Raw genomic sequence first — 16646 nt, forward strand, 5'->3', positions numbered from 1 at the left:
TACTATCCTCGGAAACGTAAAATGATTGGCTAGAAGTTTATCACAGCTCAGGAAAAAAAAGCACCGAAATAAAGCACCGAAATGTGCGCTGCTTTTCGGTCTGGTTACTACCGTTTATGTCAGAACCGACACCGGTACCCATCCCTACTCAGGAGACTATGGCATCAGAACCTTGCCTTTCAGTGACATCACCGACTGCCAGTAAAAGTGCTCCTAAGTAGTTTAAAGAAAAACACTATGGCAGACAAAGCCATAATAATTCATATAATTTAATGAGAAGTCGATATACCTACCTATAAATTTTGTTTTTTAAATTGTGCATTTATTTTTTTATATAGTGTAACTACTGGACCTTATTTCTCTTTTTAAATCTAGAGACAACCACGTTTTTGAGGTTGTATCACCTTTCCCATAGCTATTCATTTGTGTGAATAGCTATGGGTTAACTAGCTATTGGTGTTAATTTACTGATTAACTTATAAAACACATGCTCAACTTACTGAAAAAGTCCCACAGTGGCTTCCATCCTTATGTTGGTTTGTCCAGTTTACGGCAGAACACATCAAACCTGGGGCCCATGTCAGCCCTACTTGCGGCCGTATATTTAAGTGAAGAAATATAAAGCAATTTGGCACTTGAAGAGCCTTTTTTGTTAGCGGGGGATTTATTTATTTTTGAGTCCAATGTTAAAATGCGTTCTTAAAAAAGTTTAAAAAAAAAATTAATATGAAGGTCTAACCCAGGAGTCAGCAACCTTTCTGATGATAAGTGCCATCTAAAATTTCCTTAGAAGTCAACGTGCCATATGATTGCATTAGCAATAAATTTAATAACGCTCTATATCAACAGTTACACAAGAGAGTTAATCCCATACAGCTTATGACAAAATTTGATCCGAAGTGATTGATGGCCCTAATCACGACCTTTTGACCTCCCGCCCCTCCCCTCCGTGGGAAACCCCCCGCGTGACGAATCGTATCCGGAGAAGGGGGGGCGAACCCCCCGCGTGACGAATTATATCCCGAGAAAGGGGGGCGAACCCCGGAAGCGCGCCATCTGTTGCTAACCGTAACGAATTGCACCCCGAGAAAGGAGGGGTGAACCCGGAAGCGCGTCATCTGTTGTTGGGGAAAAAAAAAGTTTTTAGAGGGAGGGGGAAAACCTCCGGAAGCGCGTCATCTGTTGTTGGGAAAAAAAGTTTTTAGAGGGAGGGGGAAACCTCCGGAAGCGCGCCATCTGTTGGAGGGGAATAAAAAAGCAGAGAGAGGAGTCCGTCACAATTTCTAAGGCACAGACACAAGATGGATTTCCTTCTGCAGCCCCGCAGCGGTCCTGTGTCCGATGAGATCTGCTCTCCCAAAGAAGAAGGTTTTGAATATGACATATTCAAATACAGCATATTTACTATGGAAGGCATCGATCCGGACCTTATGACCCTACCGGAAATACTCCGGAAGTGTCTAGTCATTTTCAGACCTGTTGCGTCATGTTCCCTAAGCACAGCGGTGATGCAGCAGCTGATTCTGTGATGTATAGAGAGACAGAGCGGATGTAATTTTACTTTCTTAAGCTGCACCGGCGTTTATAATGGAAATAAAGAGTGACTTCCTGTAGAGATTTCAATAGTAATTTTATTTTCCTATAATACAGACGCAGTAAAAAAAACCAAAAAAAAAAAAACCTTTAAGATACACCATAGCTTGTGATGAAAAGAAGAACTTTCTATCCGCTTGTAACCTACAGGCTGCCTATGTGTAAAAAAACGGATAACTATCCCTTAGTGAATACTACTTTTCCTTTTGAGGGACTGAAAAAACAAACCAGCGACAGGCGATCTTGTTTCACACACACACACACACACACACACACACACACACACACACACACACACACACCCCGCGGGGCAAGGAGGAGTTTTTTTCTTCATTACTTTTTACAATAAGTTTTCTCAATAGATAGAAAATGATGACGCTGAGGAGTCAACATCCGATATTATCATTGCTTGTAACCCGGTTTCTTACATCTCCCCATAAAACAAGTCTTAGCGAGGAAAAAAAGCTCATATTCGAATAAGTTTATTCCCCTCTGTGGGAAAGAGTTTTTTTCTCAGAGTCAACCATGAGGCGGGTTTTGTCAACAGCAAGAACAAAGCCAGACAACTGTTGCCCATAAGGTAAAACAAATATCCGCCTCTAAGACGTATTTTACCGTTGCAGAATGTGGAAAACAGACAGCGTTCACAAGAAGGCATTCAAAAAAAAGGAAATTGGATACCCCAACTCTCCCGACTGCGCACACACACACACACACACACACACACACACACACACACACACACACACACACACACACACACACACACGCTTGCATAGATAAACTCTGAATATAGTAGTGGGACTTCAGCTGTTTATGTAACTTACTATCTTAAGACTTTTGTGTCTACAATAATTAGTTTCCTTGGAACCAGATCCCTACCTGTTAATAATTCTCCACTGTACCCATGGTTCAGAAAATTACAGTCAGCCTGCCAGGGACACGTCACTCAGAGAGCTTTTAGAAACATGAGAGGCATCCATACATTTAGAGCACGGGCCTGTTATCAGAAAAAAGTACAAGCCGGAGTTGAATGGTGTTCAGTTTCACCTTCCTTCCTGTTGCTCTATGACGTAGTTTGAAACAGAAACCACAAGTGAGTCAGTCTCGGGTCGAGGTTAGGATTTCCAAAATCAGAGTTCACACACATGTAGCTCTTGATCATATATGTTCATATGTTAACAGTCTTTTTCTTCCCCTTCTTTATTTCTGCGGGAGTCAGGTGGCAGGAGCTCTGTGGAGGTATTTCATCTCCAAAGGCATTGAGTATCTGGACACTGTGTTTTTCATCCTGAGGAAAAAATTTAACCAGGTCACCTTCCTGCACGTCTACCATCATTGCTCCATGTTCACGCTCTGGTGGATTGGCATCAAGTGGGTGGCAGGAGGACAGTGTGAGTAGCTTACAACACAGCAGACATCAGCTATATGATATATATATGAATTTATCAGCATTGCTGTTGATAAAGCCTTCACCGGCTCTGTAGTTTTGTGGTTTATACTGGGTGAGGGCTGGGAAGAGACACAAATGCCTTGATGGATGCTTCAGGAAGCTAAACCAAACATGTGGAGCTACTTGTCTATAAACCTTTTATTCACTACTGGTTAATGTATTCATTATTGTTGTTTGTTGAGCTTATTTTTTTTTTTTTTTAATAATATGCATCTGCATATTAACAGCCATGCTAGCAACTCTGTAAAGGTATACCACAGGCAGAGGAGCACTTTGAGCTAAGTGCTAATGCCAACAAGGCAACATGTTGAGAGTAATAGCATTTAATCGCTGAAGTTTACTATTGGGTACAATGTTTATCATGTTCACAGTATGTATTTAGCATGATAACACGCTATCACTTGCTAATTAGTAAACACAGGTGCAGCTATATGTATATTTGCAAGTAGATGATTGTGACTGAGAGTAAACTGAGTCTGAACACTGATGAGGAAGCTAGATGACAAATTTCACTGAAACCCACAAGCATAGTATCGTCATATGTAGCTTGGATAGTTTAATCTGGATTCATGGGCCCCTGGACCTACACTTGTTTGTATCTCCCACCCCCCTCAACTATTGTCTTTTTATTGGATACAGACAGCAGGAGTTCAGAGCAACTCAGTTTAAGATTTTTTTTTAACTATAGTAAGCAGAACAAAATTAAAAACTTATTGTTTCTTCTACTGCAGCATTCTTTGGTGCACATATGAATGCGATGATCCATGTCCTGATGTACCTGTATTACGGTCTTGCCTCCTGTGGACCTAAGATCCAAAAGTACCTGTGGTGGAAGAAGTATCTGACAATTATCCAGATGGTAGGTTGATTTCCAGGGTGGCTGATTTTGAAATTAAATATACTGATTGTAGGGATCATTTGACTGAAAATCGTTCTTCTTGCTATGAAAGAACGGTGAAAACACAATATGGTGCAAAAGCATAACTCTTATTCTCTCTTTGGGGCTCAGATTCAGTTCCATGTCACCATCGGTCACACGGCCTTGTCTCTCTATCTCTAAAGACAGAGCACATATCTGAACCACTGGAACACAGAGGTAAGAGAAATCTGTGGAGATACATGCGAAGGATTAAACTATAAATTAGTTAATATTAGATTATTTCTGCCAAGAAAAATGTTGCCTGAGTTGATGTAGCAGTAATCTTGTTTGCGTTGGCCATGTTTCTTTTGATTTGTGTTACCTTACCTGCTTTTCTTTCATACTCTCTTTAGGTAATAAAGCCACATCTTTACCATGAAGCTACCTTTGGCTCTGGTGTTTGCACTCACCCTCCCCATCATCAGGGCTCAGGTTCCCCACTGGGGCCCGTGTCCAGAGCCTGCTGTTCAACCCCCCGTCAGCCTTAAACAGGTACCAGTGACGATGCAGACTGTGCAGAATATGCTGAACACATTAGGCGTGAATGTCATGAGATACTTCTTCTCTCGCACAGTTTGAAAAGGAAAAAGCTGACACCACAAACATTATCAGAGATTTCTGTTAAACGAGAATTTATTAATATAAATATTGTTTTCATGTGAAAAAATAATTTAATTTATTAAAAGTACTTTTTATTTATATAGTTTATAATATATATATATATATATTTTTTTCAGCATTTCAGCATAATCTTTGTTGTAAGTCAACTCAGTACCCAAAGTATTGTGTAAGTAAAGCTTTTCAGTACCTTTAATAGCATAGAAATGTGCATACATTAGTACAATAACTGAATAAATGAAGACAGACTTTTTCCCAGAGGGGAAACTTGGCAAAACATTGTGTTTAATTACTTCCTCAGCTGGTGTAGAGTAGGTTTTTATAAAACACATACCATATATCAGAGTATGTAGATTTATTCATAGTCTGCCGACCCCCTCTTCTTCTTCTCTGTGCTGGTGTTGTTGTTCGTGTGCGTGTGTGTGTGCGTGCCTTAGAAGTCAATTAATACATTAGCCATACTTAAAAAACATCTGAATTTCATTTAGAACTGAGATTCTAAGTTGTAAGCAGAAATCTTATGCACAGCCAGAAACATGTTTCCCCACTTTCACAACGCTGAGGTGTCAAATCCACAACCCCCCAACAAATGGTTTGTTACACGCGGGTGTGAAGGGCAAGCTTTACTTACACAGCCTCACACACACAGTAGATTTTTAAAGTTTTTGGGTACAGGGGTTTAGCCACAGATGCAACATCCACTTTTGATAAAGATCCCTCCACCTGTTTATTTCTTAAGAAATTAAGCATCTTTTATTAAACTCTTATTTATAATTGTCTACACATTAATAGACACCGTGTGCTCTGTGACATTATAGTCTTCTACTGCTGCTTCCATCGGTTTGCAATTTAAACTCCCAGCCTTTCAGTTTGTTATGAACAACTTTATATCACAAAATGTTAGAAATATAAAGTGATCCATGCGACTTTTTTATTTATTTTTTTATTTTCTGTTTGATGGAAGGACTTAAGACACGAGTTATTTAAACAATTCTAAATGACAGTGTGATGGCCATAGTACTTTATGTGGGCCAAATGTGTTAAGGATAATGTTTATCAATGTAAAATTGCAAAGAACTTGTGGATAGATTATAACATTTTGTAAACAGTTACCTCAGAAGCTGTACTGGTAGATCTATGTATGTAAGGTAAAACTATCCACAGTACTTCCACTAAGTAGCTAAACACATAAAGTCACCCTTACCAATAATCCGCTGCTCCTTGAAAAAGTAGCGCAAACAGACAACTGACTGAGCAATGATAAGTAGAGCTACCCGAGGCCGAGACTCAAGCAGAAGAAATTAAAAGTTGTTGTTTTTGTGGCTCGAAAAATTAAAGAAAGTATGTTTAATAATTCAACAAGACCCGCACCTTCAACACATGTACATTCAAATTTTGGAACAGGCTCAACATTGCTGCTGTTCAATAGTTTTTATCCGTTTGAAAAAGTCATTTTACGGCTTTAATGTTTCCAGCTGATAAGGAGAATGAGTGCGTTTCAAATGTGCGTCCAAAGGCTTTAAACATCTGCTTTGTCTGTAACGACAGTATCAAACTACAGAGCATTGTTTTTACTAAAATTCAACATTTTCCGATGAAAATTTGGCTACTTTTTTTTTTCTTTACTGTAACACCCACCTCAATGCCATTTTTAGGATATTCTTGGTGATCCCACCTTTTTCATATTTATGCTTCTGGCACTGAGGGTATCTAATACGCATGTTGTCGCTGTGTTTGTACTACCAGCTGTGAGGGCTCTGCTTTTGCTTTGAGCAGTCTGTTTTTATTTTGTCTCGTGAGTGTGTGTGTTTTTCAAACGAGATCCTCGTCAGTTTGATTTTGTTACCACAAACTTTGTGTGAAGTTCACAACAGAGGTAAAGAGATTTAAACACCCCAGTTTAAGGAGGCAGGCAGGGGTTGGACCAGCTGCACAGGGCTGGTGAAGCAGAGAGTGTCGGGGGAGATGTGCAACAGAAGCAGAGGGAACATTTTACAAGATGATAAATGGCACATTTAGGTGATTAAGGATTTGTTGACAAGATTAAAAGACACGTCCGTCAGAGTTCAACAACATTACAGTTTGATTAAATAAAAAGTTTTTAAACTACACAAGGGTCATTTTCTCCTCTGATAGTAAGCATATTAAACATGTCAAGAAAGAAAGAGTATAAAGAAAATAGTAAATGTGTGTCTAATTAAACTCTTCCTGTGAGCCTTACATCATCCTTTAAAATATGTTTGGTGTTACAAACTTGAAGAAGCACGGAAAAGATCATCAGACATTAATCTAATCAGTTTGCAGCCTTCATTCGTATTGAAAAGTTGAAATCTTCCCTGCTAGACCCAAGTGCAGCGTTTAACACCGTCGGCCATAACATTTTATTACAGCTATTATTAAATGGAGAGTCCTCTTCACACACTGAGGTTAATTATGAAGCTCCACAGGCTTCTGTGCAAAGACCAGATTTGTTTACATTATACGTGCTTTAGAAGACATAGCATACATTTTCACTGCTATGCATAAGATACCCGCTTTTATTGGTTAAACTGCCGGGATGTCTTAGACACATAATGAGCTTTAATTTTCTGCTTCTAAGTTCAGATAGAACTGAGGTTATTGTAACGGAGCGTAAAAAATCTTAGAAACACTGCGGCTAACAAGATCCTTACTCTGGATGGCATCGCCTTGAGCCGCCTGTTGTAGTGATTTGGCACATTATAAGTAAAATTGAAACATACAATCCCATAGCACAACATCAACATTTATTTATATACAAAAATAAAAATGCTTTTTCAGAAAAGAATTGTAACTTCACAATTCATCACCGATTATGTGGGTACATAGGGTAAGTCCTCATCATTATCCCATAGCTGTTCCGGTAATCTCTCGGGGCCTTGGAAGGGTGGCCATGTCCAGTCTACCTCATCAATGTCGGGAGAGTCGCCGAAATACAAAAAAATCTTCCTCGTTGTCAATGTCCATCGTCCACAGCTGTGGTGGTGAGGGGGGTGTGCTCCACTCTGACACGTCACTCCAATCTTCAAATGTAGGGTTCGTGGCTGGATCTTCAGAGACTAAAGATTGCTCAGTATCCCTGGTACCAAGTACCAAATATGTACCAAGTTCTGTCACTCTGATGGTTGATTGAGCAGAAGGGCTGGAAGATGCCATTTTCATGGAGAATTTCAAGCCCAACAGATGGGAATTACCGTTCTTTTCCAAAGTTACAGCTGCTAGAGACGCAGTGGCCGACTCTACGGTTTTTGAAAATAGCTGCCACACCTACCTGCACCCTTTAAGATCAACCCACTTCCAGACCACGCCCGCTTCTGTTATTTAAAAAGAAGACCGCCGTCTCATTCCTTCAAACCTTTTTTTTTTTTTTTTAAATGCACTATATGTAGAATACATTGTTTGGTAAAATGCTGGTTACACGTTCTAAGAATGAAAAAATCAGTCTTTCAGAGAAAAAATTAGCAGCCTCCTTTGTAAAACTCTGCGACCAACCGTAGCTGTCTGATTTTCACCATGTCCAACCCTACCAGATTGTGGTATGCCTCGGCTATGGCGTCAAAGACTTTCCTTTCCGATTTCAGTTCGCGCAAGAGAGTTTCCGCCACCATGCAGACTTTGACGTCGTCCATTTTGATGTGGCGAGCAATCAGCAACCGTTGAATGGATGGAATGAAACGAGGGGTGAGGAGTCTTTTTCTGATGCTGTAATAATTTTCAGCGTAAAAGTCATCCTCCAACACTCGCAAACACTCATGCTGTTTCTGGAGGGGTTGATCGGCCATACAATCGTTGCATGTGTCAGTGAGGTACTTGTTGATTACGAGGTTGACAAGATGATACACCGCGGTTTTCACGGTATCGTTGAACAAAGAAGATGCCCAACCGTCAAGCTCGTCCTCTTGCTGCTGCTTTTCCAAGGGGCGATAGTAACCGGACGTGTCAGGTAATATTGTGCCCTCGTCCGCAGAACTTTCCTCCTCCTCCGCAGGGTGGCGCAGGGCTGTAGAGGCCATACTTCTCTCTGTTTTTGAGCTAAAAAAAAAAAAAAGGTTTGAAGGAATGAGACGGCGGTCTTCTTTTTAAATAACAGAAGCGGGCGTGGTCTGGAAGTGGGTTGATCTTAAAGGGTGCAGGTGTGGCAGCTATTTTCAAAAACCGTAGAGTCGGCCACTGCGTCTCTAGCAGCTGTAACTTTGGAAAAGAACGGTAATTCCCATCTGTTGGGCTTGAAATTCTCCATGAAAATGGCATCTTCCAGCCCTTCTGCTCAATCAACCATCAGAGTGACAGAACTTGGTACATATTTGGTACTTGGTACCAGGGATACTGAGCAATCTTTAGTCTCTGAAGATCCAGCCACGAACCCTACATTTGAAGATTGGAGTGACGTGTCAGAGTGGAGCACACCCCCCTCACCACCACAGCTGTGGACGATGGACATTGACAACGAGGAAGATTTTTTTGTATTTCGGCGACTCTCCCGACATTGATGAGGTAGACTGGACATGGCCACCCTTCCAAGGCCCCGAGAGATTACCGGAACAGCTATGGGATAATGATGAGGACTTACCCTATGTACCCACATAATCGGTGATGAATTGTGAAGTTACAATTCTTTTCTGAAAAAGCATTTTTATTTTTGTATATAAATAAATGTTGATGTTGTGCTATGGGATTGTATGTTTCAATTTTACTTATAATGTGCCAAATCACTACAACAGGCGGCTCAAGGCGATGCCATCCAGAGTAAGGATCTTGTTAGCCGCAGTGTTTCTAAGATTTTTTACGCTCCGTTACAATAACCTCAGTTCTATCTGAACTTAGAAGCAGAAAATTAAAGCTCATTATGTGTCTAAGACATCCCGGCAGTTTAACCAATAAAAGCGGGTATCTTATGCATAGCAGTGAAAATGTATGCTATGTCTTCTAAAGCACGTATAATGTAAACAAATCTGGTCTTTGCACAGAAGCCTGTGGAGCTTCATAATTAACCTCAGTGTGTGAAGAGGACTCTCCATTTAATAATAGCTGTAATAAAATGTTATGGCCGACGGTGTTAAACGCTGCACTTGGGTCTAGCAGGGAAGATTTCAACTTTTCAATACGAATGAAGGCTGCAAACTGATTAGATTAATGTCTGATGATCTTTTCCGTGCTTCTTCAAGTTTGTAACACCAAACATATTTTAAAGGATGATGTAAGGCTCACAGGAAGAGTTTAATTAGACACACATTTACTATTTTCTTTATACTCTTTCTTTCTTGACATGTTTAATATGCTTACTATCAGAGGAGAAAATGACCCTTGTGTAGTTTAAAAACTTTTTATTTAATCAAACTGTAATGTTGTTGAACTCTGACGGACGTGTCTTTTAATCTTGTCAACAAATCCTTAATCACCTAAATGTGCCATTTATCATCTTGTAAAATGTTCCCTCTGCTTCTGTTGCACATCTCCCCCGACACTCTCTGCTTCACCAGCCCTGTGCAGCTGGTCCAACCCCTGCCTGCCTCCTTAAACTGGGGTGTTTAAATCTCTTTACCTCTGTTGTGAACTTCACACAAAGTTTGTGGTAACAAAATCAAACTGACGAGGATCTCGTTTGAAAAACACACACACTCACGAGACAAAATAAAAACAGACTGCTCAAAGCAAAAGCAGAGCCCTCACAGCTGGTAGTACAAACACAGCGACAACATGCGTATTAGATACCCTCAGTGCCAGAAGCATAAATATGAAAAAGGTGGGATCACCAAGAATATCCTAAAAATGGCATTGAGGTGGGTGTTACAGTAAAGAAAAAAAAAAGTAGCCAAATTTTCATCGGAAAATGTTGAATTTTAGTAAAAACAATGCTCTGTAGTTTGATACTGTCGTTACAGACAAAGCAGATGTTTAAAGCCTTTGGACGCACATTTGAAACGCACTCATTCTCCTTATCAGCTGGAAACATTAAAGCCGTAAAATGACTTTTTCAAACGGATAAAAACTATTGAACAGCAGCAATGTTGAGCCTGTTCCAAAATTTGAATGTACATGTGTTGAAGGTGCGGGTCTTGTTGAATTATTAAACATACTTTCTTTAATTTTTCGAGCCACAAAAACAACAACTTTTAATTTCTTCTGCTTGAGTCTCGGCCTCGGGTAGCTCTACTTATCATTGCTCAGTCAGTTGTCTGTTTGCGCTACTTTTTCAAGGAGCAGCGGATTATTGGTAAGGGTGACTTTATGTGTTTAGCTACTTAGTGGAAGTACTGTGGATAGTTTTACCTTACATACATAGATCTACCAGTACAGCTTCTGAGGTAACTGTTTACAAAATGTTATAATCTATCCACAAGTTCTTTGCAATTTTACATTGATAAACATTATCCTTAACACATTTGGCCCACATAAAGTACTATGGGCATCACACTGTCATTTAGAATTGTTTAAATAACTCGTGTCTTAAGTCCTTCCATCAAACAGAAAATAAAAAAATAAATAAAAAAGTCGCATGGATCACTTTATATTTCTAACATTTTGTGATATAAAGTTGTTCATAACAAACTGAAAGGCTGGGAGTTTAAATTGCAAACCGATGGAAGCAGCAGTAGAAGACTATAATGTCACAGAGCACACGGTGTCTATTAATGTGTAGACAATTATAAATAAGAGTTTAATAAAAGATGCTTAATTTCTTAAGAAATAAACAGGTGGAGGGATCTTTATCAAAAGTGGATGTTGCATCTGTGGCTAAACCCCTGTACCCAAAAACTTTAAAAATCTACTGTGTGTGTGAGGCTGTGTAAGTAAAGCTTGCCCTTCACACCCGCGTGTAACAAACCATTTGTTGGGGGGTTGTGGATTTGACACCTCAGCGTTGTGAAAGTGGGGAAACATGTTTCTGGCTGTGCATAAGATTTCTGCTTACAACTTAGAATCTCAGTTCTAAATGAAATTCAGATGTTTTTTAAGTATGGCTAATGTATTAATTGACTTCTAAGGCACGCACACACACACGCACACGAACAACAACACCAGCACAGAGAAGAAGAAGAGGGGGTCGGCAGACTATGAATAAATCTACATACTCTGATATATGGTATGTGTTTTATAAAAACCTACTCTACACCAGCTGAGGAAGTAATTAAACACAATGTTTTGCCAAGTTTCCCCTCTGGGAAAAAGTCTGTCTTCATTTATTCAGTTATTGTACTAATGTATGCACATTTCTATGCTATTAAAGGTACTGAAAAGCTTTACTTACACAATACTTTGGGTACTGAGTTGACTTACAACAAAGATTATGCTGAAATGCTGAAAAAAAAATATATATATATATATTATAAACTATATAAATAAAAAGTACTTTTAATAAATTAAATTATTTTTTCACATGAAAACAATATTTATATTAATAAATTCTCGTTTAACAGAAATCTCTGATAATGTTTGTGGTGTCAGCTTTTTCCTTTTCAAACTGTGCGAGAGAAGAAGTATCTCATGACATTCACGCCTAATGTGTTCAGCATATTCTGCACAGTCTGCATCGTCACTGGTACCTGTTTAAGGCTGACGGGGGGTTGAACAGCAGGCTCTGGACACGGGCCCCAGTCGGGAACCTGAGCCCTGATGATGGGGAGGGTGAGTGCAAACACCAGAGCCAAAGGTAGCTTCATGGTAAAGATGTGGCTTTATTACCTAAAGAGAGTATGAAAGAAAAGCAGGTAAGGTAACACAAATCAAAAGAAACATGGCCAACGCAAACAAGATTACTGCTACATCAACTCAGGCAACATTTTTCTTGGCAGAAATAATCTAATATTAACTAATTTATAGATTAATCCTTCGCATGTATCTCCACAGATTTCTCTTACCTCTGTGTTCCAGTGGTTCAGATATGTGCTCTGTCTTTAGAGATAGAGAGACAAGGCCGTGTGACCGATGGTGACATGGAACTGAATCTGAGCCCCAAAGAGAGAATAAGAGTTATGCTTTTGCACCATATTGTGTTTTCACCGTTCTTTCATAGCAAGAAGAATGATTTTCAGTCAAATGATCCCTACAATCAGTATATTTAATTTCAAAATCAGCCACCCTGGAAATCAACCTACCATCTGGATAATTGTCAGATACTTCTTCCACCACAGGTACTTTTGGATCTTAGGTCCACAGGAGGCAAGACCGTAATACAGGTACATCAGGACATGGATCATCGCATTCATATGTGCACCAAAGAATGCTGCAGTAGAAGAAACAATAAGTTTTTAATTTTGTTCTGCTTACTATAGTTAAAAAAAAATCTTAAACTGAGTTGCTCTGAACTCCTGCTGTCTGTATCCAATAAAAAGACAATAGTTGAGGGGGGTGGGAGATACAAACAAGTGTAGGTCCAGGGGCCCATGAATCCAGATTAAACTATCCAAGCTACATATGACGATACTATGCTTGTGGGTTTCAGTGAAATTTGTCATCTAGCTTCCTCATCAGTGTTCAGACTCAGTTTACTCTCAGTCACAATCATCTACTTGCAAATATACATATAGCTGCACCTGTGTTTACTAATTAGCAAGTGATAGCGTGTTATCATGCTAAATACATACTGTGAACATGATAAACATTGTACCCAATAGTAAACTTCAACGATTAAATGCTATTACTCTCAACATGTTGCCTTGTTGGCATTAGCACTTAGCTCAAAGTGCTCCTCTGCCTGTGGTATACCTTTACAGAGTTGCTAGCATGGCTGTTAATATGCAGATGCATATTATTAAAAAAAAAAAATAAAAATAAGCTCAACAAACAACAATAATGAATACATTAACCAGTAGTGAATAAAAGGTTTATAGACAAGTAGCTCCACATGTTTGGTTTAGCTTCCTGAAGCATCCATCAAGGCATTTGTGTCTCTTCCCAGCCCTCACCCAGTATAAACCACAAAACTACAGAGCCGGTGAAGGCTTTATCAACAGCAATGCTGATAAATTCATATATATATCATATAGCTGATGTCTGCTGTGTTGTAAGCTACTCACACTGTCCTCCTGCCACCCACTTGATGCCAATCCACCAGAGCGTGAACATGGAGCAATGATGGTAGACGTGCAGGAAGGTGACCTGGTTAAATTTTTTCCTCAGGATGAAAAACACAGTGTCCAGATACTCAATGCCTTTGGAGATGAAATACCTCCACAGAGCTCCTGCCACCTGACTCCCGCAGAAATAAAGAAGGGGAAGAAAAAGACTGTTAACATATGAACATATATGATCAAGAGCTACATGTGTGTGAACTCTGATTTTGGAAATCCTAACCTCGACCCGAGACTGACTCACTTGTGGTTTCTGTTTCAAACTACGTCATAGAGCAACAGGAAGGAAGGTGAAACTGAACACCATTCAACTCCGGCTTGTACTTTTTTCTGATAACAGGCCCGTGCTCTAAATGTATGGATGCCTCTCATGTTTCTAAAAGCTCTCTGAGTGACGTGTCCCTGGCAGGCTGACTGTAATTTTCTGAACCATGGGTACAGTGGAGAATTATTAACAGGTAGGGATCTGGTTCCAAGGAAACTAATTATTGTAGACACAAAAGTCTTAAGATAGTAAGTTACATAAACAGCTGAAGTCCCACTACTATATTCAGAGTTTATCTATGCAAGCGTGTGTGTGTGTGTGTGTGTGTGTGTGTGTGTGTGTGTGTGTGTGTGTGTGTGTGTGTGTGTGTGCAGTCGGGAGAGTTGGGGTATCCAATTTCCTTTTTTTGAATGCCTTCTTGTGAACGCTGTCTGTTTTCCACATTCTGCAACGGTAAAATACGACTTAGAGGCGGATATTTGTTTTACCTTAGGGGCAACAGTTGTCTGGCTTTGTTCTTGCTGTTGACAAAACTCGCCTCATGGTTGACTCTGAGAAAAAAACTCTTTCCCACAGAGGGGAATAAACTTATTCGAATATGAGCTTTTTTCCACTAAGACTTGTTTTATGGGGAGATGTACGAAATTATTTACCGGGTTACAAGCAATGATAATATCGGATGTTGACTCCTCAGCGTCATCATTTTCTATCTATTGAGAAAACTTATTGTTAAAGTATTGAAGAAAAAAACTCCTCCTTGGCCCGCGGGGTGTGTGTGTGTGTGTGTGTGTGTGTGTGTGTGTGTGTGTGTGTGTGTGTGTGTGTGTGTGTGAGATCGGCGGCGTTGTTTGAACGGAATGCTGACATAATATTCACGGATTCTTCCTCGCGATTGGTAGAACTGTCACAGATATCGACTCCCCTCCCGTTTCTTCTCTCATTTTATCCTAGTCTAGCGAAGCATCTGTTTTTCGCATCTTTCTCTTGACAATACCAATAGTTAGAGAGGGTTTTTTTTTTTTTTTTTTTTTTTGTTTTGTTTTTTGATTGCCTTCTTGCGAACGCCGTCTGTTTTCCGCATTCTGCAACGGTAAAATACGACTTTGAGACGGATATTTGTTTTACCAAATGGACAATTGCTGTTGACAAAACTCGCCTCATGGTTGACTCTGAGAAAAAAACTCTTTCCCACAGAGGGGGGTGCTTTAATAAACTTATTCGAATATGAGCTTTTTTCCCCGCTAAGACTTGTTTTATGGGGAGATGTAAGAAATTATTTACCGGGTTACAAGCAATGATAATATCGGATGTTGACTCCTCAGCGTCATCATTTTCTATCTATTGAGAAAACTTATTGTTAAAGTATTGAAGAAAAAACTCTCTACTTTAGTCTGACAAGGAGCAGGTTGCGCAAAACCTACCTCATATAGATGTTTTAATAATAATAATAATATCTTTTGGGGGGCGTGTTATAGGATATAAGCATTGAGAAAAAACTGATATCTGCTGTCTCACTCCTCCTTGACCCGCGGTGTGTGTGTGTGTGTGTGTGTGTGTGTGTGTGTGTGTGTGTGTGTGTGTGTGTGTGTGTGTGTGTGTGTGTGTGTGTGAGTGAAACAAGATCGCCTGTCGCTGGTTTGTTTTTCAGTCTCTCAAAAGGAAAAGTAGTTTTTTACACATAGGCAGCCTGTAGGTTACAAGCGGATAGAAAGTTCTTCTTTTCATCACAAGCTATGGTGTATCTTAAAGGTTTTTTTTACAGCGTCTGTATTATAGGAAAATAAAATACTATTGAAATCTCTACAGGAAGTCACTCTTTATTTCCATTACAAACGCCGGTGCAGCTTAAGAAAGTAAAATTACATCCGCTCTGTCTCTCTATACATCACAGAATCATCTGCTGCATCACCGCTGTGCTTAGGGAACATGACGCAACAGGTCTGAAAATGACTAGACATTTCCGGAGTATTTCCGGTAGGGTCATAAGGTCCGGATCGAGATTGAATATGTCATATTCAAAGCCTTCTTCTTTGGGAGAGCAGATCTCATCGGACACAGGAACGCTGCAGAAGGAAATCCATCTTGCGTCTGGGCCTTAGAAATTGTGACGGACTCCTCTCTCTGCTTTTTTATTCCCCTCCAACAGATGGCGCGCTTCCGGAGGTTTCCCCCCCCCCCCCCCCTCCCTCTAAAAACTTTTTTTCCCAACAACAGATGACGCGCTTCCGGGTTCACCCCTCCTTTCTCGGGGTGCAATTCGATACGGTTAGCAACAGATGGCGCGCTTCCGGGTTCGCCCCCCTTTCTCGGGGTGCAATTCGATACGGTTAGCAACAGATGGCGCGCTTCCGGGGTCCGCCCCCCTTTCTCCGGATACGATTCGTCACGCGGGGGTTTCCCACGGAGGGGAGGGGTGGGGGGTCAAAAGGTCGTGATTAGGGCCATCAATCACTTCGGATCAAATTTTGTCATAAGCTGTATGGGATTAACTCTCTTACACACTATATAGACCAACTTTATAGAATTATATTTGTTCGCAGATGTTGGCATAGAGCAGATCAGCTATTTTGAAACAAAAAATACACTTTTTTTTCATCAGTAACAAGAACTCCATAACAGCAAATGAACTGTACAACAGAAAAATATCTCCCAAACACTAATATCTTAAACCGAGCAACCAGCTGTGCACTTAATCTACCCCTCACTCAA

The 16646-nt window shown here is 40.1% G+C and overlaps 2 long non-coding RNA genes across 3 annotated transcripts; one reads left to right on the forward strand and one right to left on the reverse strand.

Moving 5' to 3' along the window:
• Positions 1 to 2846: 2846 nt before the first annotated feature.
• LOC145429457 (uncharacterized) lies at positions 2847 to 3963 on the forward strand. Its single transcript, XR_013909691.1, has 2 exons — positions 2847 to 2987; positions 3778 to 3963. It is a non-coding gene; the product is annotated as an uncharacterized LOC145429457 (long non-coding RNA).
• Positions 3964 to 7145: 3182 nt separating this feature from the next.
• LOC113027305 (uncharacterized) lies at positions 7146 to 13762 on the reverse strand. 2 transcript variants are annotated; one of them, XR_013909690.1, is made up of 3 exons: positions 12461 to 13762; positions 12146 to 12284; positions 7146 to 8633 (listed from the first exon to the last, which is right to left on the reverse strand). It is a non-coding gene; the product is annotated as an uncharacterized LOC113027305 (long non-coding RNA). The 2 variants fall into 2 exon arrangements; XR_013909689.1 differs by having other exon boundaries at positions 12146 to 13762.
• Between the last annotated feature and the right edge of the window lie 2884 nt (positions 13763 to 16646).

This window comes from Astatotilapia calliptera, chromosome 6, assembly GCF_964374335.1.
Source record: "Astatotilapia calliptera chromosome 6, fAstCal68.1, whole genome shotgun sequence".
NCBI classification, from domain to species: domain Eukaryota; kingdom Metazoa; phylum Chordata; class Actinopteri; order Cichliformes; family Cichlidae; genus Astatotilapia; species Astatotilapia calliptera.